The sequence below is a fragment of the Sus scrofa genome, chromosome 8, assembly GCF_000003025.6.
Source record: "Sus scrofa isolate TJ Tabasco breed Duroc chromosome 8, Sscrofa11.1, whole genome shotgun sequence".
Classification (NCBI taxonomy): Eukaryota; Metazoa; Chordata; class Mammalia; order Artiodactyla; family Suidae; genus Sus; species Sus scrofa.
This window is the reverse complement of record NC_010450.4, coordinates 10,121,051-10,139,332: the sequence shown is the minus strand read 5'-3', so window position 1 is coordinate 10,139,332 and position 18,282 is coordinate 10,121,051. Positions and strand designations below refer to the sequence as shown.

The window sequence follows — 18,282 nt, the reverse complement described above, 5'->3', positions numbered from 1 at the left end:
ATGACATTTACATTTTATCCCAAAGCAATTATCACTTCATCGTCTTTCTTTTTCCAAAGCAAATCTTTAAAAAATTATTATCACACCATGTTCCTATGATTTCCCAGCATGGAAAAACTTGCTTCGAAACCACGAACCATCTTATTAATATTATTTCTTAGATTAGGAGAACATTGTTGTGTGATAGGAAACACTCCCCACATCTGGAGACGTAATTTGCACTTCCCATTTATAGCTTCAGCTGCAGTCATTCATATCTGAGTCTGTATTAGATGAGTCATTGGGGTTCCAAGAAGACAGCAAACATTTTAAGCATCTCCTGTTTAAACAATTGCAACAGCCCATGATAGAATTTTACCCTCAGAAGAAGGACCCATGTGAGTAGTTAAAATAAGGGAAAATAGTAATGCAATTTATGAGAAGAATTCAGTGTGGCAAACCCTTACTTGATTTTGGAGACAAAATTAAATCAGCTTTGCCTATTATGTCATTATATTAAAAATTGAATTTGGGTAAATTCCACACTATTTTCTACAGATGGGCCAAACATATATTTTTGTTTTGTGTTGCTTTGGTCCTGTAAAAAAAAAAAAATCTAAAATTGTAAACAATTCTGCACAAAAAAATTCTGATCAGATTCTATAGTTGGTTCTGATTTCACAGAGCTTTTTGTCACAGATTGTCTTGTTTATTTTATCAACAGAATATAATTTTTGTCCATGTTTGACACAAATGCCAAAAAAAATTTATCCAAAATGTTCATTTTCCTGCGCTCAACACCCCATGTAGAAAATAGAATATTTCATGTTTAAGCAGAGGAAATGAATATTTTTAATACTTATCAGTGGAGAAAACATGGAAATGCTCACAAAGCACCATTCTAAAATGAAGATCAGCTTGGGTTAATGGAAATAATAAGTCACTTCTGTTTTGATCTAATCTGTGTTTAACTCATGATCCGTTTGATGAATTAATAGGGTTTAAGATGAGCTTCATTTGGGGACAGGAGGAAGTCACTCAGAGAGAGCAGGGCCAGCTGGGTAAAATGATGGGGATTCCTTGGGCTTTGGGTATAAAAGAGTTCAGAAAGACCAAGATTCCACTCTATGGTCTTTTATATAGATTTTTTTTTATATAGATTCATAGCTTTTTATGAGTATCAACATTTTGTCTTTGCAAGGTCTGTTATCGTCTAGTTGGGTTTCTTTCTATTGCCTACCAAAGTCGTTCCAAGAACATGAAATTAATTTTTCTTTCCAGGTCTCCCATTTGCATTTTGCTCATTCAGCTGCTCTTCTGCAGAATCTCAGTGTTAATCAGGAATTTTTTTTCTCCCTTACACATCTGCAAGCATCTATGTTTTTGAGAAGCAAGATTCCTGTATTTACCTTAAATTAAGCTATCATCTCTCAACATCTCACTCCTAAGTCCATTTTTCTATACTCTTCCTTTTAATGTCAGGGCTGGGAACATGCAAACTATACCTCTGCTTTTCTAGATGTTAATGTCTACTATTAAAGGGTATTAGACCAAGAATTGAAGGTACAACTGTGCCTTAGAGAAAGTTTGCAAAGCACTGTGTTTTGGAGAAGCACAGGGTTTTATGGAATTTAATGGGGAGAAATTTATGTTACTCAATAGTGTCTGCTGTTGACGTTGTCAGGCAGAAGCTGTCCATCTCAGCCTAGAACGCTGATTCCTTCAGTGCCTTTGGGAAAATGAATTCTTTCTCCCATTGTGACTTGTTGCTACATCACTTGCATATGTAATATCTTTGAGATTTAATTTATTAACTGATGAGGTGAGGCCAGGCATATGAACTCTAGAAAGTGTGACATTATCTTAGACCTAAAGATTTAATAAGAGTTTATCAAAGAGAGATAATGGAAGACAGTGTTTCAAGCAAAAGTAGTGGCATATGTGAAGTTTGTAGTTTGGTGAGAGCTTAGTGTTTTGAGAACTTGAGAGAAATCTATTTGACTGGACTATGGATAAAGAAATGCTTCAGGGGCATGCAGGAACAAAACTTCTATTTTTTTTTTTTAAATTCCAAATGAGGCATAGATATTATCCAATGAGTAAATGGAAGTCTTTGGATGGTACAAGTGGCAGAGACATGATCAGATTTGTAAACTGGTTGCTTTATAGACAGTTATTCAGAGGGAACATCATGAAAGCAGGAAGAATTGTAAGGAACTGTTGGGACTGTGACCCACAGCCTGGAGCCACTTCATTGGAGAGGGAAGAAGTGGGACCATTTTGGAGATGGGCATCTCTGGGAAGAACTTGACCTGGGGCTGTAGATGTACATAGATAGGTATGCAGATTGCTATACATTGATTCCTGAATAGTCATTAAAATAGGACAGAAAGTGTCTATTAATTTCAAAGTGCATTCATATGTAGTCATGCATGATTTGATAGGGCAGGGTAATGAGTAGGAGCAAATCAAAGTAGACAATCATCTTCAGACGTTGAATATGAAGAGGTAGAGGATGGATAGAAAGAGTGTTAGCTGGAAAAGTATAAAAAACAATGGACACCTTTTGTCTCAAATGGGCAAACTTGGTGATGGGAGAAATAAATAGAAAAGGAGATTAGAAAATATATTAGAAAAAAGGAAGGATAATTGATACCTAAGCCCCTTAAGAAAATTGAAAGTAATGGGATAATACTTTAGGTGGGAAGAAGAGACAACACTTTCACTGCTATAGAAAAGAAGATGATAGGAGTTCCTGTTGTGGTGCAGGGGAAATGAATCCAACTAGTATCAGTGAGGATGTGGGTTCTATCCCTGGCCTCTCTCAGTGGGTTAAGGATCTGGCGTTGCTTGGAGCTGTGATGTAGGTCACAGACGAGGCTCAGATCCTGCGTTGCTGTGGCTGTAGTATAGGCTGACAGCTACAGCTCCGATTTGACCCTTAGCCTGGGAACTTCCATTTGCTGCGGGTGTGTCCCTAAAAAAAGAAAAAAAAAGAAGAAGAAGAAAAGAAAATGTGTTTGTGGATGAAGGGGATTGGTTTCCCGATTTTTGATTCTTGGTTTACTTTTGCTGCTTATGTTGTCTTCATGAGAGGGAAGGTGAGATGATCTGCTTAGAAAAGAGGAGGAGTTGGAGGGCTGGTCATTTGAAAATGGTTGAAATGAAAAGTTAGGTTGAACCTTATAAATCTTACATGCCTATGTATCAGGGAAAAGATAAAAATTCTAAAGTAAGCCTCAAAAAATAACTGTTTCTGAACCTAGCAACTTTCCCTCCTTAGGAACTTACTAAGTTTTCCTTTTTTCTTTGTTTTCTGCCTTCCTTCATTCTCATTAGCAGTGTTATTAATACTCTCATCACTTTAACAAAAAAAGTTTAATACATTTTTGAGTTTTAAATAGACTCTATTCTTCTCTAGTGAACATAAGATTAACTGATACATTATGCCAGAGAATTGGAAAATCAATTTCATGCCTTTCTATTCTATTGGTTGCTGCTCAAAGGAAGCTAAATTTGCCCCATTTATAGAACTGGATAGATATTAAAATGACTACTTTTAGGTTATTTACTTTTTCTTTTACATAAAAAACAAAGAGGCCAGAAACATATCTATATAACAGAGAGAGCCTGATCTTAGGTATTCATTTGCCCATTCATCCATCATTTAATAAGCATCTCTCTCTAAAAGGAACTGTCCCAAGCAACATATATCAACCATAGTCTCCATTTCAAGAGCTTTTATTCTAGTTGGGGAAACAGACTAAATGGGGAAACTTTACAACCAATTGCAATAGAATATGATTTGTGCTGAATATGTAATAACCCCACATGCAGTGTTCTTTGGGCAAAGAGGCTGCAGTGCCTCATTTAGGAAAGTTGCAGGATGCTTCACTGGGTCTGGGGTGATGAGCAAATAGGCATTTCCAGGCTCCAACTCTGTTTCATCCCCTTAGAGCACACCAAGAACATGAGGCATGTGCTTCCCACCTACAGAGTCCCCTACAGAGACCCAGTATCTCAGCAGGCAGCTGCAACCACCCAGCTAGAAGCTGGAAGATTGACAAAGGGGCATTTCAAGATGCTCGAGTAATCTGAAGGAATAATAACTGTCACAATTTACTGAGAAGTAACCCTATGACGAGCGTCATAATTAGGTGCTTTAGATGCTTTCTTTTTTTACCCCCACAACAACAATCTCCTGAGGAAGAGACTTTCATCGTTAGCACTATTGAGATGAAGAAACTGACATGTGTATGAATTTAACATAAGTTTTGCAAGGTCAAAAGGATAATAAGTTGTGTTGGGTTAAAACCTAGGGGTGTGTGCACCCTTGGTCTGCTCCATGAGGCTACAGATGCTTTCTTGTTTGCTTTTTGTATGGGTTACAGATGACAATTTGAGGGGGAAAAAAGGGGCATTATTATAGTTTGGCCAAAATGAAGATTTGATTAAAATTAAAATCCCAGTCTCTCATTTTCAAATGCAATATCGGTCATTTTCATATCCTATGGGGTATGTTGAAATATTTATACATTATTCATATTTGTTCTTTTTCTGGAATTTTTATTTTTTAACTGTTTCATTTTCAATTTTAAAATAATTTTCAGACACATATTGATTCTCAATTAATTAAGAATAATAAAATGAAAGAACCTTAATATCTAATAGCAAGAGATTACTTGGTACACCCCAAATAACCTGCAATAGTACTATTTTAATACTTTTATTATTGCATTTTTTATTACATTTATTTTATTTTCTCTTAATTAAAATGTACCAGAAACACATTAAAGGAAAATTAAAAAGGACATTCATATTCTCTCCCACTTTGACATCTGTTAAAATCATTGTATGCGTGTAAGAGCTTCCTGGATTTCTTTCTATATATTATTCACTATAACAATAAGATTTAATAGCAATTATTTTTAATAACTTCTTCAATTTATATCATTCCTTGATATTTAAGTTATTCCCTCTGTTCACTACCGCAAACTACACAGAACAGAAAAATAGTTGGCAAAATTTGATTTAGAAATAGACTAGCAAAAAAAGTAGACTCATCAAGAACATTCTGAGAGAGGCACTCTTTTAAAGATCATGAATCCTACAATGCTCTAAAATTACCAATTCGGTATTGGAAGAGCTAACTGCCTTCTTTGAAATGAAAAAATAATTTAAAAAAGTCATATTTCATCAAATATATCAGGGGAGTGGCTGCAGCCATCGCCTACTCCTTCCAAGAACAGGGTCTACTTCAACTTTCCACCATCCAAACAAAGATGATCGGGGTAGAGGGGGAATGTTTGTATACCTGGGGCCACCTTTGAACCTTTGGCTACCTCACCCAGCATCCATCCTATCAGCAAATCCTTTCTCTTTTGTATTCAACACATCCAGGACCCAGTCACTTCTTAACACATTTATATTTAACACTCTAGTACAAGCCACAGTCATCCCTCTTGGTCGGTCTCCTTGCTTCTGCTTTGTGCTCTTCTGGTCTATTCTTCACTGATGGACCAGAGAGATTCGATTACACACTGCTCAGATTCTTCCATTCCTCTGTTCAAATGGCCTTTCATCTCATTCAAAGAGAACACCAAAGCAGTCATCTGGCAGGGCATGCCGTGCCCCACAGTGTCTACTCCCTCCCCTCTCTGACCTCATATATCCCAATATTCTCTCACCTGCTCTCTTCTCGCCACACTGGGCTCCTGGGTCCTCCTCTAACTCAAGAGGCGTTCTCCTGCTTCAGAGCCATTGTGTCTCCCAGAATGCTCTTTTCCACTTGGCTTAGTCCCTTGCAACCTTCAAGTCCTTGCTGCCATGCCACCTCCACACTGAAGCTACGTCCTTTCCTAGCTTCCTATCTTGTTTCCCTGTTTCATTTTACTCTTTAGTACTTATCGACCTCTTTCACATTATGTGTTTGTTTGACTGATTTAACCACTCTCCTCCAAGCAGATTTTGAGGGCGAGACTCTGTTGTTTGGTTGTTTTTATGCTATAGCCCAGTCACACAGAGTAGGCATTGACACACCTTTGTGGAGTGAGTAGTTCTTTTCCTCACCTCCAGCTTGAATGGTCCCCCCTACTATTACAACACATCTCATTATCCCTGCAGGGCCACTGAAAGGGAGATGGAGGGAACTGATACCAGGACCCCGTCGGAAGGAGGATGGGGATAAATTGCGTGTGAGGTTTTTAGCCAGTCTACTTTCCCTGGCAAGACCAAAATTTTTGTCACCAAGAAAAACCTTGTCTCAGCAGGCTTGACCCATCTCTTGTTATGTCTTCATTCCATTTCCAAAGAGGAAAACTTCTGTTAGGTTGTCTTAGTGGAACAGTATGCTGCTGTTAAAACTGATTACAAAGAATTGTGAAATAGAAAAAAAGTAAATCAATAGTAGTTAAAAATTCTTATTTTGGACCAGAACAATAGGGTTTGAAATGCTTTTAGCTGTTTGAATTTAAGCATGTTTATCAACTTCTTTAGGTCTGCAAATGCTGACTATAATAGGACTATGATACCTAACAGAGCTGGATGATAATAAAAGAGAGAATGCCTAGAAAATATAGAATGCACCATACTCCATGTGAAATAAGTACAAACTATTGTCATTATCACTGTAATTATGCTAAGTGAGAAAAGTGGGGCACAAAGTTGCATGTATAGCATGGAATATGTACATAAAGTCCCTGTTAGCACAAGGATTTTCAACCTCTGCTTTGGGGCTGGAGGCCTCTAGCCTCCCACTGCTCTATACCTTCCTTCAATTAACCAGTTTCATGTGTGAGCATCTGTCACTTGCTCACTTAGAGGCCTGGGGATCAGGGGGAGTCCCTTCGGACCACAACATTGCTTTATAATTGTTATACGAAAGGAAGGGTTGGTTTCTCCAAAGAATTGCTGAGTAGACATGAAGAAGAAAAAAGCTTGAAGGAAATTCTCCATTATATTAATAGTGTATTAATATGTGTAACTTGGAGTTCCTGTCATGGTACAGCAGAAACAAATTTGACTCGTAACCATGAGGTTGTGGGCTTGATCCCTGGCTTCGCTAAGTGGGTTAAGGATCTGGCATTGCCATGAGCTGTGGTGTAGGTCACAGACATGGCTCAGATCTCACATTGCTGTGGTCCTAAAAAGCAAAAAAAAAAAAAAAAAAAAAAAAAAAAGTGTAATTCGTGATAGATGATTTGTTTTCACTTTTACTTTATTTTATTTTATTTTATTTTATTTTATTTTTTGTCTTTTTCTAGGGCTGCACCCACGGCATATGGAGTTTCTCAGGCTAGGGGTCCAATCAGAGCTGTAGCCGCCGGCCTATGCCAGAACCACAGCAAGGCAGGATCCGAGCCGCATCTGTGACCTACACCACAGCTCAAGGCAACAGCAGATCCTTAACCCACTGAGCAAAGCCAGGGATTTAACCAACAACCTCATGGTTCCTAGTCAGATTCGTTAACCACTGAGCCACAACGGGAATTCCCCTTTTTATTTTTTATTTTTTAATTTTATTGTTGATTTACAATGTTCTGTCAATTTCTGCTCTACAGGCAAAGTGGCCCAGTTATATACATATATACATTCTTTTTCTCACATTATCTTCCATCATGTTCCATCACAAGTGATTGGATATAGTTCCCTATGCTATACAGCAGGATCTCATTTCTTATCCACTCCAAAGGCAATCGTTTGCATCTACTGACTACTTTTAAAAATGTTCCAGATTACCTTTAGTCACAGTCCTTTATTTTTGTAATTTAATGAGTGGGCTGGTGAGCTCTTCAGATGGCCTGTGATGGATATGTGTGATGCAAAGACTCTCCTCAGCTGCACACAAAATCTGGGCTTTTCAGCAATGTGTCCTTCACCTGGAGCAAGGGCTGTCATGTGAATGCAATATGTCGTTTCATCCCTGATACAGTTTACAGGGACCCCACTCATTCATGTTCAATTTTCCAGAAGTTTATGGTCTTGTGGAAAGAATCCTAGACCAGCAGCCAAGAGACCTAGGTGTCTGTTCCAGCTCTTTCCCTAACAGCCGTGTCAGGTGTCAGACACTTCTGGGATGCAGGGACCCCATCTATAATCAGAAAGTTTATTTTCAGCTTTAACAATCTGTGATTATTATTTCCGTTTACTGATGGAGTAACTAATTACTTCATTATAGGATTTCTCAAGACCAGTTACCTCCCGTTTGGTTCAATTAGCAGAACGCCAACATGATTGTCATTGATTTTGACGGTCGGGATGCCAGAAGAAAAGCCCAATGGCAGAGTATTTCAGCATCTTAAGCAGATTTTGTATTTCTTATTCTAAGGTAGTATATACAGGAGCAGAATGTGTTCTGCTTTTTTCTAAAACCTTATTCAGTAAGTTCTTACTCCCATCATGCTCTGGTCTGGACATTCAAGGTCTCTCGCTTTCCCCCTTTAGTTTAGAGATAGAGAAGAGAAACCAACAATAGTCATTACCGGCTGAAGCTAAGCCTTTTTTTTTTTTCTCTGAACAGAGAACCCTAGACTCTCAGCCTGAAGATGACCTTTGAAGACTGTTCAATGTAACCCTCTTGGATTTAGAGGAAACCAAGTCTCTATAGCATATTCTACAGCAAGAACAAATGTAGAGCCACAGAGAGTGTTGTTTGAATCCTTGTGCTTTCACTTATAAATGTGTGACCTTAGGAGAATGTCTTAATTTTTGAGTCATATATTTTATTATTAGAACATTTTTAACCTTTAGAAAGGGAACACTGATAATACCCATCTTGTAGCCTAGTGGATGGTGTAGGTAGAATAACAAACTCCCTCTCCCACCAAAATCCACATCTGCATCCCCAGAACCTGGGAACATATTACCCTACATGGTCAAAAAGACTTTTCAGAGGAGTTTAAGTTAAGGATTTTGAAATGGGAGATGATCCCCCATCATCCAGCTGGACCCAGTGTATTCCCGACATGAGTGAAAAGGGAGGTGAGGGTGTTGGAGTCAGAGAAGGAGCTATGACAAAGGAAAGAGAGCTTGGCATGAGGCTGTGGGGGTGCACTGGTGTAGGGGGCTGCAAGCCAAAGAGAAAATGAGGGTGGCCTCTACAAACTGGAAAGGCAAGAAAATGAATTTTCCCCTATAATCGGAAAAGGAATACTGCCCTGTTGACACACTTTTAGACTTCTGACTTCCAAAACAGAAAGGTAATATGTTTGTTTTCTTTTAAGCCACCACCTTTGTGATCATTTGTTACTGCAGCAGCGGTAAACCAGTAGAGTGGAGGTTGTTAACTAGTGTGCAAATAGCCTGCAGTGAGGTTCCCTGAACACTATTGTTTTTGCTGCAGCTATGGTTATTGTCTGTTCTCTTCAGGTTCCTCATCCTTTTCCTCTTTCCTCCTTCTCCTTCATCTTCTTTTCCTAGTCTCTTCCTTCTCACCCTCCTCTTTCCTTCTTAACTCATTAAAAGTAACAGGCAAGGAAGAGAAGAACCACCTTTCGATAAAGGCCTCCTCTGTGTTAGGCACCGTCCTTGACAGTATCACATGCATAACCTCATTCAGTCTTCCAACAACACTTGAAGGAAAATTTTAGTATTCCCCCCTTACAGACAAAGAAAGCAAGTTCTACTAAAGTCAAGTGAGTTGCTTTCAGACACACTGTGGGTTGGTGACAGTCCTGAGGCTGCTGATTATCCTGCGCCTCTCATCATTAGCAGCCTCATTTCCATTCCAAACAAAGGGCTGTTGACTTGCATCCAGTGCGTCCTGGATAACAAGAGCTGGACTGATCATGGAACTCCATCACTATGGCAACAGCATTACCTGCCTGGGTTGTGCCATGGTACTCTATTGGGCCAGGGTGCAGATGTCAGCGGTGGGGGGTGGGGGGATGTTGTGCACCAGGAAGGAGCTGCCATGTATCTAAAGACATCTCTCTGCTCATTTCACTCCTACCATTTCAAATGACTGTCCCCTCACCCCACCCCGCTTCCTGTTGCTCAGTTCAGGGGACAATAATAATTACCACCATCCACAGGGCATTAGTTATCGTGTAAGCTGTTTTTTCTTTTATTCATATTATAACTTTGTGTGATGGGCACTGTTCCTCCCATTTATGGGGAGAACACGGAGGCATGGAGAGAGAGGAGTAGGCTAACTCCCTACCCCTGAAAGAGCAGCTTGGAGCGAAGTGTTCTGAGAGACCAAGGACAGCCTGCCCCCAGCTGGCCACCCTGCTCTCCAAGGACAGTTATGCTGGGGCCCCAAAGGTGGTGAATCCTAATCTGAGACTGTGTTTATTCAATCATTTCCTTTATCTTTCTCCTTGCCCCTTTCCCTGCCTCTGTCTTCTGGGTCACTGAATCATTGAACAGTTTTTAACAGAAGCACTGGCTCCAGGGGCTGGAATGGAGAGCCTGACACACCTCAGTGGAATGAAGAAGCTGAGGAGGGAGGATTGAGCAAGTTAGTACAGAAGTTGTCCAGGGACCTGTCCTCCATCTCAACCACAGACCCAGCCAGGAATTTGGGACTTTGAGCTGTCAGTCTGTGGACTTCTCTTCTTGAATCCCCAGCAGTGGCTGGATGGAGAGAAGGCACTGTGGTGGGGAGGATAGGAAGCTGCTTCAGAACTAGGCAGGTCTGGACTTTAGGGTGAATGCTGCTCAGGAGCTGTGTGCCTCTGGGTAAGTTGCTTCACATCCCTGAGTCTGTTTCCTCTTTTGTAGAATATGTGTTGAGTTACAAGGACCCAATGACCCGAAGGGGCCTTGGAGGCCACTCACTCTACCGGGCACTTAGACCCAAAGGCACTGAGGCTGAGAAACAAGGAATCGTGGAGTTCCCTTCGTGGCGCAGTGGTTAATGAATCCGACTAGGAACCATGAGGTTGCGGGTGCGATCCCTGGCCTTGCTCAGTGGGTTAACGACCTGGCTTTGCCATGAGCTGTGGTGTAGGTCGCAGATGTGGCTCAGATCCTGCGTTGCTGTGGCTCTGGTGTAGGCTGGCAGCTACAGCTCTGATTAGACCCCTAGCCTGGGAACCTCCATATGCTGCAGAGCGGCCCTAGAAAAGGCAAAAAGACAAAAAAAAAAGAAAAGAAAAAGAAAAAGAAACAAGGAATCGTTTGCCTGAGACCACTTGGCAACCAGCAGGGGAGCATTCAGGCCAATGTCTAAAATTATTTCCTGTAAAATAGGTTTCTTCCTGGGATCAAATATGATAACAATAAACAGCTCTGCCTATCCCAAAGTCAGGATGGGGGCCTCGAGAGGAGTTTCTTCAGACCGATTCTCTTCCACTGCCTTCCACGAGGGCTTTTCTGCAGATGGTTAGAGCAGACACTGGCAAGCCCAGGGCTCCACCTGGGATCCCTTTCTCCCTCTAAATTTCCAACTTCAAGTACATAAAATCACAGAAAAGCATTTTATGTCAAATATGAATGAAGCATACTGGATTAATTGATAAGCTCATATAACGAGATTCTCAAATGATACCAATAGAGACTGTAAAAATTTCCCTAGACTATGTTTAATGAGCTTATCTCGGGCTGAGGTAGACACAAAATTGAAGGCACCTCCTACTTCACAGAGGACATGGAGCCTGTCAGGTCTGAAATTCCACCCACACGTGCATATTTTCATCATCAGAATAAGAGGCTTTCCTTGGGTAACTCTACTTTTTTCCTGGACTCTTACTTCAACTTCCTTCTCATTTCTCTCAGGTTGTTCCTCCATAGTGATTTCATCTCTCTCTAATTCCTCACTAGGAATTCTTTAAACAGGGAACCCATCTATCCATTTTTATGCCTACCATGTGGTAGGCATGCTGGAGACGCCAGTGATACAGCTGCAAATTAGTCTTCTCAAGGAGACTATTCTTGAAAGGGGAGAGACAGACAACTCCAGACAAGTCTACAATGTGTAATATTTCATCAAGGAGTGTAGAATGCTAGGAGGAAAATTAAAACAAAGTTGGGAGGACCACAAGTAAGTCTGCTTCTGTTTTGGAGATAGGTTCATTTGTGCCATATTTAAGATTCCACATGTAAGTGATATCATTTGATATTTGTCTTTCTCTTTCTAACTTACTTCATTTACTATGAGAATCTCTAGTTGCGTCCATGTTGCCTCAAATGGCATTATTTTGTTCTGTGTTATGGCTGAGTAGTATTCCATTTAATATATGTGCCATATATTCTTAATCTATTCATCTGTCAATGGACATTGACTTGTGGTTGCCAAGGAGGGAGGGGGGAGGACGTTGGATGGATGGGGAGTTTAGGGTGGGTAGATGCAAACTATTACATTTAGAATGGATAAGCAATGAGGTCCTACTGTACAGCACAAGGAACTATATCCAATCTCTTGGGTTAGAACATTACGGAAGATAGTATGGGGAGAAGAGTATAGACACACACACACACACACACATACACACAGACATATATATAACTGGGTTACTGTGCTGTATAGCAGAAAATGGCACAACACTGTAAAGCAACTATACTCTAATAAAATTTTTAAAAAATATTTAAAAGGTTGGACCAACAAAAGGGATCAGGTGGAAGTAGGATGATGACACGTGTGATGGTGGCAATGACGGGGAAGGTGGTGGAGGGTGGTGGTGGTAGCATTGAGGATGATGGTGGTGGCCGTGGGGGCAACAGAGGTGGCAGTTACCATGGTGGTCAGAGGAAGTGGCGGTGGTGGGTGTGAGACTGCGAGTGGTGGTGATAGAGGCTACGGTGCCAGAAGTCTATTTTAGGCTTGGTAGTCAGTAAGGACCTGAATTTTAAGGAGCTAGCCCAGCAAAAATCTCAGGGTAGGCCATTCGAAGGGAAAATGAAGAAGCAAAGGGCCCTGGGGTTTCATTGCCCACGCCACCGCCATTTTGAATACTCCGCGTGGCTCTCTGTGGTGACTTATTCCATCTCTTTGGCTCCTTGGGGAACTGAGCCAAAGTTACCTTCTCTGGGAATCTGCCTGGGAAACCCTTCCTAACAAATCATTTCCACACAGATTGTCCTCTTGTGGTCTCCTTCAGTGAACCCTAACCTAAGACAGTGCATATAAATATCTGTTTCAAGGAGTTTTTCTGTAAAGAAATGAAATGGGGGTTGAAGATTTTTATTAACATCCCAAAGGCAGCTTAAGCTCAGTATTCCCAAAGCTAAACCCATTAATATGTTTTCTTCGAATTAGCCTTTCTTCCAATGTTGCCCTTCTCAGAGGATGTGTACACTATTCATCCTACATTATCCTTCCTGGCACAAAAGCAAAACTTGGGTTCTTCTCAACTCTTTCCCAGTCAGGCTCCAAATCTAGTTCTTGCTGTCTCCTTTACATGACACACTTGAAGATGGGCCAGGGCTTGACCAAGAATCAGGTGTCTTTGATGACAGTGGGAACCACCGAAGCATGTTCAACCTTGTTTACCGAAAATAGAACTTGAAATAAAAACATACCCATTCCTGCAGGTTTTGTTCTTGGCAGTCTTTTACAAACTGTGTACATGTGCATAATGTCAATTTCATGCAGTTTTTAAGCAAAACTGAAAAGGGGGAGGGTCTGTCTTCTGTGTCCTTGAAGATTGTTGCATATGGTGCGAAATTACACATTTATTGTCCTTCCTCCAGGCTCTGAGGAAACAAATATAATCAGTGGGGAAATTCAATAGAGGCTTAACAACAAGCAAAGGCAATAGGTGAGACTTTGGAGGGGAAATTAATTAAGCCGAACTAAAATTAGTAGTTTTGGGTTTGAGATTGGGAGGGAGTCTGGACTAGGGAGAACTGGAACAGAGAAAGGAAACATACTGGCAGGGAGCTGATTCAGGGTCCAAGATTAATTATCATTCAACATCTAATTACGGAGTCTGAATTATTATCCTGCCAGTGAGTTCCTTTTCTCTAACACAGGAGATGAGAAAAAAAGGTTTGGTTCTGGAAACGGGGGGCCTTTCTTCTAATAGTCACTTAAAACAGATAATAAAATAGCTCTTTGTCCTTTTCTGATTATTATCTATCATTTTAATCTTCTTTTTAAAGAGCTTCTCTCTTCCAGATTACTTTTTCCCTTTTTTCCCAAATAACTATTTTGCAGTCTTGTTATCTGAATATTAAAAAGCCGGATGTATTTCTATTGAGTATATGATTTATACCAGGTGAAATACTGGATAAAAAAATCCCTATTCATTTTATGTGTTTATACTGCCTACTATGTGCAGATCATTTTGTAAGATTCTTCACATTTGCTAGTGGATGCAATCAAGGCTAAATGTGGTCTGGCTTACAGTCATCCACTCTTTTCACCAGTCCCAGGAACTGGAAACTAATATTAGCTCCATTTAATAGATGTTTAAGCTGGGGTTAGAAAGATTTGTTTTTTTTTTTTTTGTTTTGCTTCTTTTTTGGTCTTACTCATGGCATGTGGAAGTTCCCAGGCCAGGGATCAAACCCACCCCATAGCAGTGACAATGCCAGACCCTTTAGGCACCAGGCCACCAGGGAACTCCCAAACTGGGATTAGAAAGTTTCAACAACTTGTCCAAAGTCACATGACTGATAAATTAATGAAACCCTAGATTCAAAACTGGGCTTTATGAGTCTCATCCACTCAGCCCTTCATTGTCTTCTCCGCTGATGAAGTCTGAGTCTGCTGTGAAGCCTGGCCATGCCTCTAGGTTGGTCTTATATAAACATGCCAGTACTGTATTCATCCAGAATTGCAACAAAACAAAGAATGCAAAGTTTATCTTCTGGGTCTCCTGGCCTCTATTAAAATTTATTTGCTAAGTTTATGCTTGCTTTGGGTAAATCTCAAAATAATCCCAGGTATGGCACTTAAATGCATTCTGTTATAAAGCCATCTTACTTGTCCTGACTCACCTGTCCTCATTCAGTCTCACCCCTGACCTAATCATTTATAGTTGCACCAAATTAGACATTTAAGGAAGTGCTGGCAGTGATAATGATGACCATAGAGACATTGGTAGCAACAAAGTGAAAAACAAGAAGAAACGTTGGACCCTAGAAAGTAGGTAAATGCGGTGCTTCTAAACGTAGACTCTGGAACCAGACTTCTTGGGTTTGAACTTTGTCTGTAATATGTGATCTTGGGCAATTTACTTAACTTCTGTGCCTCAGTTTCCTTATTTGCACAACTAGGAGTAAAAATAGTACCTTCCTTATTGTGCTGTTATGTAATTGAGATAACATGCAAAATTGCCCAGGCACATAGCGATTTTTATACAAATATTAGCTGCCATTATTATTGTGTTTTGTTTGTTTGTTTGTTTTTGTTTTTTTAGCTATTTCTTGGGCCGCTCCCCCGGCATATGGAGGTTCCCAGGCTAGGGGTCAAATCAGAGCTGTAGCCACCGGCCTACACCAGAGCCACAGCAACGCGGGATCCGAGTCGCGTCTGCAACCTACACCACAGCTCACGGCAATGCCGGATCGTTAACCCACTGAGCAAGGGCAGGGACCGAACCCGCCACCTCATGGTTCCCAGTCGGATTGCCACGACGGGAACTCGCATTATTATTGCTAATGTTATTTAGCAGCAGCAACAGCAGCATCAGGCTGATCTGAGTTAGAATTTCCCTCTCAAATTTTCTTTTTTTCTTTTTTTTTTTTTTTTGCTTTTTTTGAGCTGTACCCACAGCATATGGAGGGTCCCAGGCTAGGGGTTGAATTGGAGCTACCGTTGGTAGCCTATGTCACAGCCACAGCACTGCAGGATCCAAGGAGTGTCTGCAACCTATGCCACAGCTCATGGCAATGCTAGATCCCTGACCCACTGAGTGAGGGCAGAGATGGAACTGGCATCCTCACATATATTAGTCGGGTTTCTGCTGCGCCAGAACAGGAACTCCCATATTTTCTTTTTAAGGCAGAACATAGTTATCACTTCTTTCTTTTGGTTAATGTCTAAATAAATCATGTAATATGTATGCACATCAACTTAGTATTTCACACATAATAGTAAGCATGAGGTATAAAATACTATTTATCTGAACATGATCTTTATTCCTGAATTCTTTCTTTCATACTCTTAACCCTTGAGAGTTTCCAAATCCTGCTGAGCTCTTGTCTCTTTGGGAAAGGTGTTCAGGATCTGATTCATCTCTTGGGCTACTTTTTCACTGTGGTTGCGTTATATTCCCTGGTCCCTGTCCTGCTGCAGTTGGCATCTATGTATGGTGACATGCAAATGGATAAATGCTCATGAACTCCTAGATGTCACTGTAAATACCCAGAAGTAGACCCATAGTCTCTGTCCTCAAACAGCTTGTAACATAAATGAGGATATACATTAAGCTCCAAAAAAAACCCCAGAGATTATTGGAATGTTCTGTAGAATTTACCGTGATGCAGACTCTAAGAGCCCTGTCATCTGGACATGTGCTTGGAAGCTATTTGTAGTGTACCTATTATGCACTTCGTACTCTGCTGAGTACTCAAGAGTCTGTGTGGAGAAAACTGATATGTTTTCTCAACTCCACTGATATTAAAGGCTGAATGTCCCAAGAGTTCTCTAAAAAACAAAATAAGAACAAAAACCAGGTGCGTTATTGACTACTATGAAACTTGTACTCTCGGGAAGAGTGGGGTGACAGTAAACAAGACAGTTTCCAACAGTGACAGGTGTGATGAAGAATGTGAAACCCAACAGTGGGAGAGAATAACTGCAAATGAGAGTGGGGAATACCTCAGAGTGGGTGAACAGTGAAGGCCTTTCTCAGGAAATGACGTAGGATCTGAGACCACATCCTAGAAGGCACCATCTATGAGAAGAGTTCCAAAAAAATGCTTTTTACCACAAGAAGCATCAAGAGCAAAGGTCCTAAACAAAAGCCGGCCTGAACATTTATACAACTAACTCAAAAATCTAATCGAATACAGAGAAAATACTATGAAACTACCAAGGAGCAGGTAGCAGATTCTAGGAGCCTATAGCTGTGGCCAGAAACTTTTTCTATAAATGACCAGATAGTAAATATTTCAGGTTTTGTGGCCAGGTGGTATTTGTCACAATTACTCAACTCCTCTGTTGTAGTACAAAAACTGGGATAGACAATATGTAAATAAGTGGGCTGGACTGTGTGCCAATAAAACTTTATTGTTAAAAACAGGCAGAGGGCTGTTCTGGCTTATTGGCTGGATTTTGCCAATCTGTGATTTACACTGTTAAACAAAGGACTTGCTCACACTGTGGCAGATTGTGTATCCAAGCTGGTCACTCCACTATATCCCATCTCAAATGCTCCTATGACACTGTTTTATTGACATTCCTGCACTAAAATGGAGTCTACACTCCCTCTCCTTGAATTTGAGCATTCTTCAGACCTCAGATGCATGGAAAGTGACTCCTGAAGTTGAATCATGAACACATGAGGAAGTTTCACCTTTGGACACACGACGTGAAAGTCCTGGGTTTACATGTAAAAAGTTCATCTGCTCTGAAACTGCCTGGCTGGGGTGATCACATGAAGACAGTGCATAAAGTTCCAGATCTGATCCGCTGGAGCTGTGTGAATCAGTGACCTTTCAGATGACTCCTGTTCCCAACCTTCTAGCCACTCTTCCTGAAGCCAAATGGAACAGAGATGGACTACCCTTGTTAAGCCTTTATGAGATTTCAGGTTCATGAGCAAAGAATATGTTTTTGCTGTTTGATGTCACTAATTTTTGAAGGAGTTTTTGATGTAACCATAGATCATTAATACCCTTTTAAAATTATTGTTTAATCGCATTTAATTCTTTTACTGGCATTCTAAGAGACTGTACATTATCCTTATTTTATGCAGGACTGAAACCCAAGCTCAGGGAAAGGAATTCATAAAACTTAATTTCTAAAAAGTTGTTATTTTAACAGAATCACAAGTTATTTAAGTAGCTGCATGAAACTCTGGACTTTTAAACTCTATTTCATTTATTTTATTTTTCAGAACTAAAACGTCCCCGGATTCTTCTTCTTGCCTTTGATTGCTTTGCAGAACTTTGCTGTTGTACAAGGAATATTTGTAAGTACACATTGGAGTATTTTAATCAAAGCTACCCTTAAATCCTTGTATGGTAATTCCAACATCTGTGTCATCTTGGTATTGGTGTCTATTGATTGTCTTTCCTCATTCAAGTTGAAATTTTCTGTTTCTTGGTGAGAGTATTTTGGACTGTATCATGGACTTTTTGAGTATTGTAAGACTCTACTTCCTATCTCTAGTTTATGTTTTAGTAGGATCATAGTAAGCTTGGACTTCTATAAAAAATACTATAAATTGGGTTGCTTATAATTAGCAAGAA

The 18,282-nt window shown here is 40.3% G+C and overlaps 1 long non-coding RNA gene across 1 annotated transcript in view; it reads left to right on the top strand.

Moving 5' to 3' along the window:
• Window positions 1–18,282, top strand: part of LOC102158082 — a 367,968-nt gene that overhangs the window by 249,607 nt on the left and 100,079 nt on the right. Inside the window, exon 6 of the long non-coding RNA XR_002346368.1 lies at window positions 17,928–18,002. This is a non-coding gene — a long non-coding RNA (uncharacterized LOC102158082). The remainder of the gene's footprint in view (window positions 1–17,927; window positions 18,003–18,282) is intronic.